We start from the raw sequence: 18,146 nt of genomic DNA, 5'->3' as shown, positions 1-18,146 counted from the left end.
TTTTTTGATGATGGCCATTCTGACTGGTGTGAGATGATATCTCATTGTAGTTTTGAGTTGCATTTCTCTAATAATTAATGATGTTGAGTATTCTTTCATGTGTTTGTTGGCAGTCTGTATATCTTCTTTGGAGAAATGTCTATTTAGGTCTTCTGCCCATTTTTGGATTGGGTTATTTGTTTTTTTGATATTGAGCTACATGAGCTGCTTGTAAATTTTGGAGATTAATCCTTTGTCAGTTGCTTCATTTGCAAATATCTTCTCCCATTCTAGGGTTGTCTTTTGGTCTTGTTTATGGTTTCCTTTGCTGTGCAAAAGCTTTGAAGTTTCATTAGGTCCCATTTGGTTATTTTTGGTTTTATTTCCATTACTCTAGGAGGTGGGTCAGAAAGGATCTTGCTGTGATTTATGTCACAGAGTGTTCTGCCTATGTTTTCCTCTAAGAGTTTGATAGTTTCTGGCCTTACATTTAGGTCTTTAATCCATTTTGAGCTTATTTTTGTGTATGGTGTTAGGGACTGATCTAACCTCATACTTTTACATGTTTCTGTCCAGTTTTCCCAGCACCACTTATTGAAGAGGCTGTCCTTTCTCCACTGTACATTCCTGCCACCTTTATCAAAGATAAGGTGTCCATATGTGCGTGGGTTTATCTCTGGGTTTTCTATCCTGTTCCATTGATCTATCTTTCTGTTTTTGTGCCAGTACCATACTGTCTTGGTTACTGTAGCTTTGTAGTATAGTCTGAAGTCAGGGAGCCTGATTCCTCCAGCTCCTTTTTTGGTTCTCAAGATTGCTTTGGCTATTCAGGGTCTTTTGTGTTTCCATACAAATTGCGAAATTTTCTGTTCTAGTTCTATGAAAAATGCCAGTGGTAGTTTGATAGGGATTGCATTGAACTTATAGATTGCTTTGGGTGGTAGAGTCCTCTTCACAATGTTGATTCTTCCAATCCAAGAACATGGTATATCTCTCCATCTATTTGCATCATCTTTAATTTCTTTCATCAGTGTCTTCTAATTTTCTGCATACAGGTCTTTCGTCTCCTTAGGTAGGTTTATTCCTAGATATTTTATTCTTTTTGTTGCAATGGTAAATGGGAGTGTTTTCTTGATTTCACTTTCAGATTTCTCATCATTAGCATATAGGAATGCCAGAGATTTCTGTGCATTAATTTTGTATCCTGCTACTTTACCAAATTCATTGATTAGCTCTAGTAGTTTTCTGGTAGCATCTTTAGGATTCTGTATGTATAGTATCATGTCATCTGCAAACAGTGACAGCTTTACTTCTTTTCCGATTTGGATTCCTTTTATTTCCTTTTCTTCTCTGATTGCTGTGGCTAAAACTTCCAAAACTATGTTGAATAAGAGTGGTGAGAGTGGGCAACCTTGTCTTGTTCCTGATCTTAGTGGAAATGCTTTCAGTTTTTCACCATTGAGGATGATGTTGGCTGTGGGCTTGTCATATATGGCCTTTATTATGTTGAGGAAATTTCCCTCTATGCCTACTTTCTGCAGGGCTTTTATCATAAGTGGGTGTTGAATTTTGTCAAAAGCTTTCTCTGCATCTATTGAGATGATCATATGGTTTTTCTCCTTCAATTTGTTAATATGGTTTATCACATTGATAGATTTGTGTATATTGAAGAATCCTTGCATTCCTGGAAGAAACAACACTTGATCATGGTGTATGATCCTTTTAATGTGCTGCTGGATTCTGTTTGGTAGTATTTGGTTGAGGATTTTTGCATCTATGTTCATCAGTGATATTGGCCTGTAGTTTTCTTTCTTTGTGACATCCTTGCCTGGTTTTGGTATCAAGGTGATGGTGGCATCGTAGAAGGAAATTGGGAGTGTTCCTCCCTCTGCTATATTTTGGAAGAGTGTGAGAAGGTTAGGTGTTAGCTCTTCTCTAAATGTTTGATAGAATTCGCCTGTGAAGCCATCTGGTCCTGGGCTTTTGTTTGTTGGAAGATTTTTAATCACAGTTTCAATTTCAGGGCTTGTGATTGGTCTGTTCATATTTTCTATTTCTTCCTGATTCAGTCTTGGCATGTTGTGCATTTCTAAGAATTTGTCCATTTCTTCCAGATTGTCCCTTTTATTGGCATAGAGTTGCTTGTAGTAATCTCTCATGATCTTTTTTTATTTCTGCAGTGTCAGTTGTTACTTCTCCTTTTTCATTTCTAATTCTATTGATTTGAGTCTTCTTCCTTTTTTTCTTGATGAGTCTGGCTAGTGGTTTATCTATTTTGTTTATCTTCTCAAAGAAGCAACTTTTAGTTTTATTGATCTTTGCTATTGTTTCCTTCGTTTCTTTTTCATTTATTTATGATCTGATTTTTATGATTTCTTTCCTTCTGCTAGCTTTGGGGTTTTTTTGTTCCTCTTTCTCTAATTGCTTGAGGTGCAAGGTTAGGTTGTTTATTCAAGATGTTTCCTGCTTCTTAAGGTGGGCTTGTATTGCTATAAACTTCCCCCTTAGAACTGCTTTTGCTGCATCCCATAGGTTTTGGGTCATTGTGTCTCCATTGTCATTTGTTTCTAGGTATTTTTTTATTTCCTCTTTGATTTCTACAGTGATCTCTTCATTATTAAGTAGTGTATTGTTTAGCTTCCATGTCTTTGTATTTTTTACAGATCTTTTCCTGTAATTGATATCTAGTCTCATGGCATTGTGGTCAGAAAAGATACTTGATACAATTTCAATTTTCTTAAATTTACCGAGGCTTGATTTGTGACCCAAGATATGATCTATCCTGGAGAATGTTCCATGAGCACTTGAGAAAAATGTGTATTCTGTTGTTTTTGGATGGAGTGTCCTATAAATATCAATTAAGTCCATCTTGTTTAATGTATCATTTAAAGCTTGTGTTTCCTTATTTATTTTCATTTTGGATGATCTGTCCATGGGTGAAAGTGGGGTGTTAAAGTCCCCTACTATGAATGTGTTACTGTCAATTTCTCCTTTTATGGCTGTTAGTATTTGCCTTATGTATTGAGGTGCTCCTATGTTGGGTGCATAAAAATTTACAATTGTTATATCTTCTTCTTGGATCGATCCCTTGATCATTATGTAGTGTCCTTTGTTTCTTCTAATAGTCCTTATTTTAAAGTCTATTTTGTCTGATATGAGAATTGCTACTCCAACTTTCTTTTGGTTTCCATTTGCATGGAATATCTTTCTCCATCCCCTTGCTTTCAGTCTGTATGTGTCTCTAGGTCTGAAGTGGGTCTCTTGTAGACAGCATATATAAGGGTCTTATTTTTGTATCCATTCGGCCAATCTGTGTCTTTTGGTGGGAGCATTTAGTCCATTTACATTTAAGGTAATTATCGATATGTATGTTCCTATTCCCATTTTCTAAATTGTTTTGGGATCGTTATTATAGGTCTTTTCCTTCTCTTGTGTTTCTTGTCTAGAGAAGTTCCTTTAGCATTTGTTGTAGAGCTGGTTTGGTGGTGCTGAACTCTCTCAGCTTTTGCTTGTCTGTAAAGGTTTTAATTTCTCCATCAAATCTGACTGAGATCCTTGCTGGGTAGAGTAGTCTTGGTTGCAGGTTTTTCTCCTTCATCACTTTCAGTATGTCCTACCACTCCCTTCTGGCTTGTAGGGTTTCTGCTGAGAGATCAGCTGTTAACCTTATGGGGATTCCCTTGTGTGTTATTTGTTGTTTTTCCCTTGCTGCTTTTAATATGTTTTCTTTGTATTTAATTTTTGACAGTTTGATTAATATGTGTCTTGGCATGTTTCTCCTTGAATTTATCCTGTATGGGACTCTCTGTGCTTCTTGGACTTGATTAACTATTTCCTTTCCCATATTAGGGAAGTTTTCAACTATAATCTCTTTAAATATTTTCTCAGTCCCTTTCTTTTTCTCTTCTTCTTCTGGAACCCCTATAATTCAAATGTTGGTGCGTTTAATGTTGTCCCAGAGGTCTCTGAGACTGTCCTCAGTTCTTTTCATTCTTTTTTCTTTATTCTGCTCTGCAGTAGTTATTTCCACTATTTTATCTTCCAGGTCACTTATCCGTTCTTCTGCCTCAGTTATTCTGCTATTGATCCCATCTAGAGTACTTTTAATTTCATTTATTGTGTTGTTCATCGTTGCTTGTTTCGTCTTTATTTCTTCTATGTCCTTGTTAACTGTTTCTTGCATGTTGTCCATTCTATTTCCAAGATTTCGGATCATCCTTACTATCATTATTCTGAATACTTTTTCAGGTAGACTGCCTATTTCCTCTTCATTTGTTAGGTCTGGTGCATTTTTATCTTGCTCCTTTATCTGCTGTGTGTTTTTCTGTCTTCTCATTTTGCTTATCTTACTGTGTTTGGGGGTCTCCTTTTTGCAGGCTGCAGGTTCGTAGTTCCCGCTGTTTTTGATGTCTGTCTCCAGTGGCTAAGGTTGTTTCAGTGGGTTGTGTAGGCTTCCTGGTGGAGGGGACTAGTGCCTGTGTTGTGGTGGATGAGGCTGGATCTTGTCTCTCTAGTGGGCAGGTCCATGTCTGGTGGTGTGTTTTGGGGTGTCTGTGGCCTTATTATGATTTTAGGCAGCCTCTCTGCTAATGGGTGGGGCTGTGTTCCTGTTTTGCTAGTTGTTTGGCTTAGGTTGTCCAGCACTGTAGCTTGCTGGTCGTTGAGTGAAGCTGGGTGCTGGTGTTAAGATGGAGGTCTCTGGGAGATTTTCGCCATTTGATATTATGTGGAACTGGGAGGTCTCTTGTTGACCAGTGTCCTGAAGCTGGCTCTCCTACCTCAGAGGCAGAGCCCTGACTCCTGGCTGGAGCACCAAGAGCCTTTCATCCACACGGCTCAGAATAAAAGGGAGAAAAAGTAGAGAGAATTAGTAGAAGTATGAAGAAAGAAAGAAGGAAAGGAGGGAAGGAAGGAAGGAAGGAAGGAAGAAAGTAAGAAAGAAAGAAAGAAAGGAAGAAAGAAAGAAGGAAGGCAAGAAGGAAAGAAAGGAGGGAGGGAGGGAGGGAGGAAGGAAGGAAGGAGGAAAAGAAGGAAAAAAGACAGAAAGAAAGAAGATACAGTAAAATAAAATAAAGTATAATAAAGTTATTGAATTAAAAAATACTTATTTAGAAAAAAAAAAGGGACGGATAGAACCTTAGGACAAATGTTGGAAGCAAAGCTATACAGACAAAATCTTACACAGAAGCATACACATACACCCTCACAAAAAGAGGTAAAGGGGAAAAAATCATAAATCTTGCTCTCAGAGACCACCTCCTCAATTTGGGATGATTCGTTGTCTAAAGGAGGGAAGGAAAGAAAGAAAGAAAGAACGAAGGTAAAGTATAATAAAGTTATTAAAATTAATTATTAAGAAAAAAATTTTTTAAAAAAACCGTGGACGGATAGAACCCTAGGACAAATGGTGGAAGCAAAACTATACAGACAAGATCTCACACAGAAGCATACACATACACATTCACAAAAAGAGGGAAAGGGGAAAAAAATCATAGATCTTGCTCCTAAAGTCCACTTCCTCAATTTGGGATCATTCCTTGTCTATTCAGGTATTCCACAGATGGAGGGCACATCAAGTTGATTGTGGAACTTTAATCCGCTGTTTCTGAGGCTGCTGGGAGAGATTTCCCTTTCTCTTCTTTGTTCTCACAGCTCACAGGGGCTCAGCTTTGGATTTGGCCCAGCCTCTGCGTGTAGGTCGCTGGAGGGCGTCTGTTTTTTGCTCAGACGGGACGGGGTTAAAGGAGCCGCTGATTCAGGGGCTCTGGCACACTCAGGACGTGGGGGGGGGGGAGGGAGGGGCACTGCGTGCGGGGCGGGCCTGCGGCGGCAGAGGCCGGCACGGCGTTGTACCAGCCTGAGGCCCGCCGTGCGTTCTCCCGGGGAAGTTGTCCCTGGATCCCGGGAACCTGGCAGTGGCGGGCTGCACAGGCTCCGCGGAAGAGGGGTGTGGATAGTGACCTGTGCTCACACACAGGCCCCTTGGTGGCGGCGGCAGCAGCCTTAGCGTCTCCCGTCTGTCCCTGGGGTCCGTGCTTTTAGCCGTGGCTCGTGCCCGTCTCTGGGGTTCGCGCTTTTAGCCGCGGCTCGCGCCCGTCTCTGGAGTTCCTTTAAGCAGCGCTCTTAAACCCCTCTCCTCGCACACCAGGAAACAAAGAGGGAAGAAAAAGTCTCTTGCCTCTTCGGTAGGTGCAGACTTTTCCTCGGACTCCCTCCCGGCTAGCAGTGGTGCACTAACCCCTTCAGGCTATGTTCAAGCCGCCAACCCCAGTCCTCTCCCTGCGCTCCAGCTGAAACCGAAACCTGAGCCTCACCTCGCAGCCCCGCCCGCCCCGGCGGGAGAGCAGACAAACCTCTCGGGCTGGTGAGTGCCGGTCGGCACCGATCCTCTGTGCGGGAATCTCCCCGCTTTGCCCTCCGCACCCGTTGCTGTGCACTCCTCCGTGGCCCGAAGCTCCCCCCTCTGCCTCCCGCAGTCTCCGCCCGTGAAGGGGCTTCCTAGTGTGTGGAAAGTTTTCCTCTTTCACAGCTCCCTCCCACTGGTGCAGGTGCCGTCCCTATTCTTTTGTCTCTGTTTTTTCTTTTTTTCTTTTGCCCTACCCAGGTACGTGGGGAGTTTCTTGCCTTTTGGGAGGTCTGAGGTCTTCTGCCAGCCTTCAGTAGGTGTTCTGTAGGAGTTGTTCCACGTGTAGATGTATTTCTGGTGTATCTGTGGGGAGGAAGGTGATCTCCACGTCTTACTCTTCCGCCATCTTCAAGGTTCCTCGGGAGTTAACTTTTAAAGGGGTATTAGATTTGATTAGAAAATAGAAGGAATAACACTGAAACTACAAGTTCAAAACTTCTTGGGCATTATCCAGTTGTGTCATTTGCTAAAGGGTTTGTAAATAAGTTTGTGTAATAAGCATTTGTAAATTTGTGTTGCCTCACTTATTCTAGCTGGTAAATCGCTGCTGCCTAGGAGGAAAAACTATGCCTAAGAAATCCAAGAGTTTATTCCCTGGATGTTTTTTGTTGTTGTTTTTTGTTTCGTTTTTGTTTTGTGTTAACTTAGGTTATTAACAAATGGGTCATTTTGCTGCCATTTTTTCATTTTTCTTTTGTGAATTAGTCAGTCAATGCTATCAAAATGAACACTTTTACTTATATATTCTTTAGGAATCAGAATAGTTAATGGATAAGGACAAGGCGCAAATTTTAGAAACAAAAAATTTAAATTACCATTTGCAAATTTTATCAGTTCTGAATAATGTATTTTATTTAGAAAAACACCTTTTAAATATTATTTACTTTATTGCCTTAACAAGAAATGTAATTTTCTATTAGTGAATATGGTTTTGCACTTGAACAAACATACATAATAGGAAAACTTAATACCTCATGCTAATGTAACAAAACTATGAATTTCTCTCTAACTTATATTTGCGTATACTGCCTCAGAGGAGTCTAAGTATAGTTCTGTTGATTATGATTATTATATCCTGAATATCTTATAGTTATTCGCTTTTAAAATGTGCCTTGCTTACATTATAAACAGACATTACAAAAATAATACTAGCAGAAGATATAAGAGAGGAATAAATATCTTATAGTTAATCAATATAATTTATGATATTAACATTTTTTTGAAAGCCATATGATCATCTCAATAAATGTAGAAAAGAGTATTTTACAAAATCCAACAAGTGATCCTGAAAGAAATGTCTCTTCACACTGGAAATAGAAGTGAAATTCTGCAAACTGGTGAGGAACACCCATGAAAACACTACAGCCAGCATCATATTAAATGGTGAAAAACTAAATATTCTCCCTTTAAGACCCTGAACAAGACAAAAATGTTCACTTTCACAAGGATGATCAACATTGTACTATAGATTAGAGATAGTGCAATAAAAATATTAAAATTAAAAGTATCCTTATTTAAAAGAGGTATAAAACAGTCTTTGTTCATAGGCAAGATGATTGCCTATGTAGAAAATTCCAAAGCATCTATAAAAAAAAGCTACTGGAACTAATAAGTGAATTCAGAAAAGTTGAACGGTATAATATCATTAGAAAAAAGACTGCGTTTCTATATGCTAGCATTAAATGATTACAACTGTGTTAGAAAAGAACATTGGAAACTAAGAAGCATTGCTGAGAAAAATTAAAGACCAAAATAAATAAAGGAATATACTGTAATCATTGACCAAAGACTTGATACTATTAAGATGTTAGAAATAGATGCACATATTTATGAACAACTGATTTCTGATCAAGATATAAATACATATCAACAAGAACATCTAGTCTTGTTAACAACTGATGCTAGAAAAATTATATATCCATATTTTCAAAATGAGCCTTGATTCACACTTCACATCATATACAAAAATTAACTCAAAATGGAATATGGTCCCAAATATAAAAGTTAAAACCATAAATATCCCTGAAGAAAATAGAAGAAAGTTTTGTGACCTTGATTAGGCAAATAATTCTTATATAGGAAAAAAAGCCCAATTTATTAAATAAGTTAATTGATTTATTGAAATCCATCAAAATTAATAGTCTCTACTTTTTGAAAGATACTGTTTAGACATAAAAATCAAACTAAAGACAAGGAGAAAATATTTGCAAATCATATATCTGATTTAAAAAAACACACTTGTATTCAGAATTTATAAAGAACTCTAGGGATAAGAGAGAAACACTCCAAATGGCAGGGTAAGGACCTCCAAAATCCACTCCTCCACAAAAATATTAACACTGGAAAAAATCAACTTTTTCAGAACTTTGGAAATTAACCAAAGGCTTGAAACAGTTTTCTAAGTGTTTATTCAAGAAAAAGAGTTGACTGTCAGAACAGCAAGAATTGCCACATTTTGAAACTTCCTATTCACCTATTCCTCTCCCCAGCTCCATGGTAGCCTTGAAAACCAGCAGTCTTGAAACAACAGTAGCTATGAAATACAGCAGTCCAGCAGCCACTGGAGAAGGAACACGTTAGAGCTCTCCCCTCAAAAACCCCATCTCCAAAGAATTATCACTATTTGATTTGGAAGCCTCTAAAAGCCCCGTTCACAGAACTTGTCATTATTTAACCTAACTTAGCTCACTCCGTGAGTAAAGCCCCATCCTCAGAGTGTGTATCAAAAAAAAAAAAAAAAAAAAGCAATGTCAGTTGTGTAACATTGCTGCTTCCTAATGCAGTGATCGCAGCTGGGATAAAGAAATGGATGATCGAAGAGATGAAAAGGAAAATCAGCAGAATAAAAAGTCCATAGGAGGCTCTGAAAAGATCTGACATTTTGGGAGCATCTAGAAGGCCATGTGCCTGTGCAAGGATGTGTGCATGCCCAGGAAAGACCTAAGAAAGACATCATTTTTTTTTTTTAAATTTCTGCCTGACCCTGAGGCTGTGCACAAGCTAGAAGTGAAGGCTGAGGCAGGGTCATAAACTGCCAGAACATGGAAATTATATCTGAATACACACAGAGTCCCTATGCAAACAGTGGGAGAGTTATTGGCTTAAGGTATTTAAGGAAGTGCCTATCTAATTATCACCTGACCACTAAGCTATCAAGCAGTGGTTTCATCAGCTACACATGATAAATAATACAAATTTTAAAGAACTAGTCCAAGAAAGTCATTCAACAAATAAATAGCAACAGGAACAACAGTGTACAGTATTAAAAAAAAATCCTGGGAGCAGGAAGCATTTGACTTCCATTGTCACCCAATTATATTACTTAAAATGTCCAGTCTTCAACATATAATAAGGACACATGAAAAGAAACAAAAGCTATGCCTCATACTCAGGAGCACAGAATAAAAAGTATCCCTGAGGAAGCCCAGATAGATGATGCTGGATTTACCAGACAAAGACTTGAGCTATTAAAAATGTGTTCAAAGAACTAAAGGAAACATCATCTAAAGAATTAAAGGAAAGTATGAGAACAGTGTCTCACCAGATGGAGAGTATCAATAAAGAGGTAAAAATTATAATAAAAGAAAGCATAGAAGTTCTGAAATTAAAAAAGCATAACTGAAATGAAAAATTCACTAGAGGGGCTATACAGCATGATGAACCAGAAGATGAAAGAACCAGTGAACTTGAAAATAGGTCAAATGAAGTTTTCTAGTCTGAAGAACAGAAAGAAAAAAACATGCAGAAAAAGAACAGAGATCTGAGGGACATCATAAGAGTACTAACATATGCACAGTTGGAGTCCTAGGAAAGGAAAGAAAGGGGCAGAAAGAATATTTGTGGAAACAATGGTCCCAAATTTCCCAGAAATAATGAAAACCATTACTATGCATATCCAACAAGCTCAATAAATTGTGAGTAGGATAAACTCAAAGAAATTGACACCTTTGCCATGATTCTCAAGTGAGAACAAAATTTATTACTCAGGAAAAAAGCTTTCTGGTAGTTACACATTTTTGTAAGCCTCATGCAGTGTATACTATGTAGGAAAAAGTGAAGTTACTCTCATAGATGTTCCCTGGTTCTAGTGACTTATAAACAGAAAGCAAAAAAATATGCACCAGCAAAGGAGACTGTAAAGGAACAGTCGTGTTGATGGAAAGAGAAGCAAGAGAGAGAAGGTTCATGAAAGTTGAAGAAAAGACTTTGAATAAGTTGGTAATGCTGAAAGGTTTTAAGTGCAGTGAAATCTGTGTTACCTGTCTAACCTTTTATTATAGAGAAATGTGGCCCTATTTATAGATGTGTTTGTAATAGAATTTTATGATGGTTTTTACAAAGTGTCAGAAATAATAAAATGCATCTCTTCTGGCAAGGATTTTGCTTACATGTAATCTCATGATAGTTTCAATTTCCTTGAAATATATGGCTTGTCTAACTAGCTTTTAGTTAAAAATCTAGAAAGTAAGGAAGCTTCTAGGTGGCAATGGCATCATCTATAATCAGTGTAAACACTTAGAAATCAGAAACACAAGACTGAAGGAAAAGGATCAGCCATATGTAAGATTACTTTAAAATTATTTGTAATTTAAAGAAATAATGTTAGGTATAACAAGATTTATTGTCAGAGTTCTTTAGTTCTACCTAGAATATGTTGACTTGACCCTAAAACAGGTTGTTAAATTGAGCACAATTTATCATCTATGGAAAGTACTAAAATTTTTTCAGTCCATGCCGTTGATGTGTACACTCTCCTCCCTATATAAACGTGTTAAACATAACCCAATGTGTATTGCCAAATACAAAATTTCTGTTTATTCTATAGCTCTCTTGGGAGTAATGGTATGTCTTCATTTCATTGACTCCTGTAGCAAAGAGCAAGGATGTGCACTCTAGATGTGTCTGAATGAAAAGTTTGATAGTTTTAGCCCACCCTATTTAGATGGAAAAAAAGTAAGTCTTCATTTTTTTTAGTTGTGCCATTTTTACTGAAAACTCATCAACTTTGAACTTAGAAGAAAATAAAATGTTTGCAAACATTGGACAGGAAAACAAAAGACCAGCAGATAATGTTCCATGCCATGTTTTGGTAGTTCGAATTCCCTGTGCTGGCAGCTCACTGCAGGAGGACTGTATCCCATTCCACAAGGGAGGATGGGATTTGTAAAAGAAAATCCTACGGAAAAATGTGCAAAATGGAAAAATCTAAGAAGTAAACCACTTTTTTTCATTTGATTTGGTTTAATTTTTCTCTCTGGTTAAAAATAATAAGAATAACAATTGTTATTTTAGATGTTTAAGATTCACAAATTAGTTGACTAAACACAATGTTACCTTTGCATAACAATATTACCTAGATGTTAATACTGCTAAAATACGTGAAACATCCTATGATTTCCAGGAAAGGGGAAATCACTATAGTATTTAAACATTTACTTTCTTAAAAATTCTAGTGACTCCATCTGTGTTTATACATTTGGAATAGTTTTGGGTAAAAATAATTAGGCTCAGTCATAAAATCTAACATCTGATCGCTAATCTACTGTATACCTGTAAATGTAAGAATGATTTCTGACTGGTTTAGTTTTCCTTGAATCAGATCTGTTGTAGAGATGTGTTAGCTCATTTAGGCCACCCAAGTACTGTTAAAAACAACAACAAAAAAAAAAACTGCTGGATTTGTGCTGGGGACTTTTTTCCTGAAAGAAATAATGCACTTTTCAAATTGCTGAATTCAGATCCATTTTTATATGTACTGAAATAAATAACCTCATGTCTCTGTGCTACCAAAGATCCCGTAGTACTCTCTAGCCTGAGATATACTATCAGTCCAAATTCCTTAGTCTCGACCACCTTCTCAAACAACTTCATCTTTGGATGCTTCCTTACACCTACCATTTCCTACCAGGTCCTCTAAAATCACTGTTCCCTGGGTTTGTGGTTACTTTTCACACTGTCCTTTCTCTAGTCCATGCTTTCTCCTTGTCCAGGATGCTCTTTCCTGTCCCCTACTCCATCTCCATCAAACACTTATGAAATTTCCTTTACATCTCTCAAGCAGAGTTAGTTAGTTAAATATGTCTAGGACTCTTCTAAATATCTGCAGACACAGCGGACAAGAAGAAAAGTCTACAATTCCAGGTAACCTTAGAATGCTATGGTGGAGGAACTCCGGTTCTCCATTATAGGTCCAAAGCTAAGAAAGTGTCTTAGTGGTGATGATTGTCTTCAACACCCCCTGATTCTTTTACTCTTTTCCTCTAAGGGAAGAACCTTCATGCTGTCCCTTGGTTATTTTGTGTCTCCCACCAGAGAGGTCCAACCAAATCTTTTTAGCCTTGTAGTCTTTCATGCACCAGATTTAGGACTCTTCTGCAATCAACATTTCTTTAAAGTTTTAAGTTCCTCAGTGTCTTGCTTTGTTCTAGGTGATGGCCAGCTAGTTAATACAGGGGAGTCCCTGATAATATGCTAATGGACATTCCTGGGTAAAATGAGACAAACATTAGCACAACCCTCAGCAGATGCATTTTAAGCTTCAAGGTCCTTCACTTTGCTGTACACCAGAAAGTAACACAACATTGTAAATCAACTATACTTCAATTTAAAAAAATGAAAAGAATACATAAGTTTCAATTTATGATACATATTTGTGTGATGTACAAAGTCCAGTTATTACTGGCTATACTGGCATAAAGAAAGCTCTCAGCAACACTTAGACCTCCTGCTCTGAATCTCATCCCTGGTTGTGACAGGGTAAGAGGTGGCATTGAGATATGAGAGATATGAGGGAGTCTTAAGGAAAGAAGCACTGGAAGGAGGTAGGGACATTTAAGTCAGCAACTGCACAAGGAAATTTAAACTGCCCTGAAAACTTACAGCCTTTCCCAACTTTAACAGTAATCCTAACATTTACATGACATTACTAAAGAATTGTGAACCTGAAAGGAACTTTTTATAAACTTTCAGGAATAAAATAGACATTCTGAGCAACCATGAAAAAGAAAGACTGATACTTTTCTATTCTCTGTAGAGAAGATAGTTTTAAATTATGGCCAAATGAATGAGTAGTCAGACAAAAAATGTAATATTAAGGTTACCAGGCAGATAATTAATTTTTTACATTTTTTGTGATTGTTGTAGTATTTATGACTTTTAAATTTGCACTATTTATTTTGTTTCTTATTCTAAAAGTACCCTGATCTAATTTTATATTATTTTTTCTTAAAGTGGACTCTGCAAACAATATAAGCTTAAGTTTCCACAAAACATGGATCTGCCTTTAACTGTTAGTTATTTCATTATTATTATTATTATTAATTCAATGTTTCTCCAGAGAACTTTTATATTTAATAAGAACTTTATTTCTGGAAACAATGTTTTAACTCAAAGAAGCTACTCTAATGCAAGGAATTTCAAGCTCAATAATAAATCAATAAAGGGATTGTTTCCTAATATAGCTGGTACCTAGGGAAGAGGAAGTTACTAAATTTTTTCTAGTGAATTAACCAGTCTTCTTTGAGTCTTCCACTCTTTGAACGATTTCTCCCACTTATGTCATAACCTTGGCAAACTCTTTATGGAACCCCTTTGTGACTTGAAAAAGACAGCCCTTTTCCAATAATTCTGGGTAGAAGAGATTGCCCCTGAATATGAAGTGGAGAAATTGATGAGGCCATGGCAGATTCTCAAATTAAAAAGATTTTAAATCTAAATTTAAATTAAGATGTTAAATTAAAAGTCTCATTATAGTCAGGATGCGCTAGGTACATTACAGTAACAATCAAACCTTGAAACCAAGATGATTTAATACAGACAAGTGTTTCTTGCCCATGCAAACTTTGTGGGAGGTCTGGTGACACTGCAAGGCTACTCCCTTCTAGAACTGATTGTAGGATCAAGGGTGTTTCATTTTTCAGTCTTGAGAACTATTGGGCAGGAGAGGAGTAAGAGACATTTCATGTAAGAAATGAAGATATACACAAGAGATATTTCACACAAATGCGTCAAAGCATCTGAACTAAAATGAAAAACATTTTTACGTACCACATTATGTATGTAATAAACATCTCTCCCTATTTTATCCCATTTCTGATTCTCCAACTTTATTCCCAGGTAAAGCTCACCAAAGGGGTAAGAGTCAAGTAAGATATGGCTTGAGGTCTAATAAAAGGGGAGCTTTAGAGACAAATTAGGGACTTCCTTGGTGGTCCAGTGGTAAAGAATCTGCCTTCCAATGCAGGGGACATGGTTTCAATCCTCGGTCCGGGAACTAAGATCCCACATGCCATGGAGCAACTAAGCCCATGCACCACGACTACTGAGCTCACGTGCCTCAACAAGAGAGCCCCCATTCTGCAAACTACAGAGCCCACGCACCGGGGAGCCCACACACCACAACTAGAGAGAGAAAACCCATGCACCACAACTAGAGAGAAGCCTATGCACAGCAATGAAGAGCCCGCGCACTGCAACAACAACAACAAAAAGATCCCGCATGCCACAACTAAGACCCAATGCAGCCAAAAAATAAATAAATAAATAGAGACAAATTACATGAGATCTTTTGATCAATTGATTGTTTTTAAAAAATTGAAAGTGTAATGATTTGTTTTTTTATAAATCAAAGTGTCATAGATTTTTAAATGGCCATATCAAATTGCTATATACAAAGCCAAAAAATGTTATATCTGTGACTTATTTTATGAAGTTGATTATCGCTACTCCATCTTCAAGAAGGTGGAGCATGGCTTCCCATTCCTTAATTGTGCATTGCACATAAAAACTTTCTCCAAATAGGACAGTATGGAAAATGGGCGGGGAAGAGGTGGTAACTTTATAGTGGAGAAACTTGACAAACACTATCTCATCCAATGAAGGTTAACATCAACTGCAATACATTATGTTGATCGTATGTACCCTTAATGTGATGTGATGAAAATGGCACATTAATTCTTGTGGTTTTCCTTCTGACTACACATAACCAGAGTCTAACCACAAGAAAAATATCAGACAAATCTTAACTGAGAGATATTCTACAGCATATCTAACCAGTTATCCTCAAAACTTTCAAGGTCATCAGATATAAGCAAAGTCTAAGAAACTGTCACAGCCATTGTTCATTAATTATAACAAATGCATCATACTAATGTTAGATATTAATAAATAGATAAAGCAGTGGAAGGTCTATAGGAACTCTGTTACTATCTTTGCAAGTCTTCTGTAAATTTAAAGTTGTTCTTAAAAAGCTTATTTTAAAAAAATACCAAAAAATGTAAAAAAAAAGATCTATAAACCATAAGTATAATGCTCATTGTAGGCTAAACATTTTAAAATTGTGAAACAGTTATTTAGCATATGGTACTCAATAGCTCATACAAAATGTGTCTATATATGAAATCTAAATTCTGTCTATAATATTTAGTATTTAAAAGTCAAAACTAAAGATTATACAACCAGTAACAAGCAATTATGGATGAATGGATAGATAGATAAATGGACAGGAGATAGAAAACTAGAAGATAGATAGATTGATAGAGATGATAAAGAATGTAATGAGGTTTAAAAAAATAAACACATCAGTCCATTTGTTTAAAAGTATGATTACTACAAAAATAAATAGCTGATAGCAGATTTTCAAGAAACTTCAAAGTATATTCACTAATAAGTGATATATTTAGTGAAGGAGCCTGAAGAGAGATCAACCAATCAACAAAACAAGTTAACAAACATCCATAAAGAAGAAAGGAGAAAAAAATTAATAGATTTTTGAGAATATCCTAGCAGCTTCTAAAAGTTTTATTATCATCCAATTTTTGTTACAGTATTCTGCCCACACTTCTAAAATAAACCCCTTGGTGGTCCTACCAAAAATTTCATGATACACATGTCAAAAAATACAAATCTACATTTATTTTATTAAAAGTCCAAATTATGCCTCAAATAAAGACTTTGTATTTTTTTTACTGGAAGAGAATAATAAAAGATCTTTCCCTGGATTGATAATAATTAGGTTAATGAAAATTGTACTTAAATTTATAGCTATAATATAATGACAGTCATTTTATAGTAAAATAGCAAAATTTTATATCTAATATGTTATTGTTTCTTGTCAATATATTGAAGCTTTGGCCTTAATTCAAAAATATCACCTTTGCTAAACAAAATTTAAACACCCCTCTTTGGGAATAATCTTCAGAACCTCTCTCTAATTAATTTGAGTACTTTTAGTTTCTGTAATTTTCCCCATGAGAAGTTAAATTTTATTTTTGAAACTGTCAAAATATCCTTCAAAGTAAAGCTTTGTGATAAGTTTGAGGATTTAAATAAATAATTGACAAAAAATATGAAGGGGTGTGTATGTGTGTTACATTAACTTTAAAAGAGTTCTGAATTTTTTTATGCAATGACCTCATAAATAAAGGGAATTTCTTCCCAAAATAACTTCTTTAAAATAAATGTGTGGATTTTGCTACTTACATTACAAACCACCTTTTATATGCTCCTCACATAGATGTAGTGTTCTTAAAATAATCAGCCAAAATGATATGCTTAGTTTCCAAGAACTTATACAAGTTTCATATTCTGATAATTTCTAGGTTCCTTGTTATTTGTAAATGGTTGTGGTCAATTAAGCTGATCACAATTTTGGACATATTCTACTTGATTGCATTTGTATTGAACCAAACAAGGAAATACTGAAGAATCTTTAGAAAGTCATGAAAAGATAAAAACGAAAATAATATAATGCTAAATTTTTAGTCATAATTGTATTAATAAATATAATGATAATAGATATTTTGTTGTAATTTAAGAAACACATTAAGTGGAATAAACAGAATCATTTCAAAAACAAAATACTCAGTGTTAAGGAATAATGATGATAATGTAGCTATTTCTGAATTTTTTTAACTGCAGTTTATTTAACAGAAAATAAGATAGTTGTTCAATCAAAAATAAGTAAATTGTACATTGTCTCTCACTTAGAGACCTCATCTATTCTAAGCCACCGAGACATGCCTAATGTAGTAAGGAACCATCATCAGTAGAGACCATCACCCGTGTCCCAAAACTCTTGCCACTTCATCTAAGCTTCTTGATTGCATGCATTCTTTTTTTTTTTTAACATCTTTATTGGAGTATAATTGCTTTACAATGGTGTGTTAGTTTCTGCTTTATAACAAAGTGAATCAGCTATACGTATGATTAGTAACAGTTGATACTGGGTAGGATTTCTGATTTACATAAATCTGATTTAGCAATCCAATTCCACATATTAGCTAAAGTTGAAAAAGAAAAAACAAACTAAAAAGAAAAAAGTGGATTGAAGCTAGGAAATGTAAAAAGATTTTTAAAATACTAAAAACAGTACAGAGCATCTGGAGTGTGGTCAAACGGTCCAATACAATGATGCAAAAGAGAGGCAACAGAATGCAACAATTCAATATTTGAAGAGATAACAGCTATGTTTCAAAACTGACAAAACACATCAAGCTACAGATACAAGAAGTTCTATAAACACCAATCTCAATTAAAACAAATAAAATCGTATCTAAAATGCTTGAAAAACAAAGGAAAAGAGAATAGTCTAATTGAGAAAGAGAGAAAATCGACAGTGACTTCAAAGTAGCAATGGTAATGCCAAAGCTAAAATCCCCACAGAAATTAAGACACTGAAATGGCATTTTTAATGTGTGAAAATAAAATAACTGCTAATTGAAAATTCTATATTCAGTAAAAAAATATACCCTTCCAAGAATGA

The sequence above is a fragment of the Monodon monoceros genome, unplaced genomic scaffold (assembly GCF_005190385.1).
Source record: "Monodon monoceros isolate NGI ecotype Baffin Bay Population unplaced genomic scaffold, NGI_Narwhal_1 Super_Scaffold_8, whole genome shotgun sequence".
In the NCBI taxonomy this organism is placed as follows: domain Eukaryota; kingdom Metazoa; phylum Chordata; class Mammalia; order Artiodactyla; family Monodontidae; genus Monodon; species Monodon monoceros.
The sequence above is the reverse complement of the archived record's forward strand: the minus strand, read 5'-3'. Positions refer to the sequence as shown.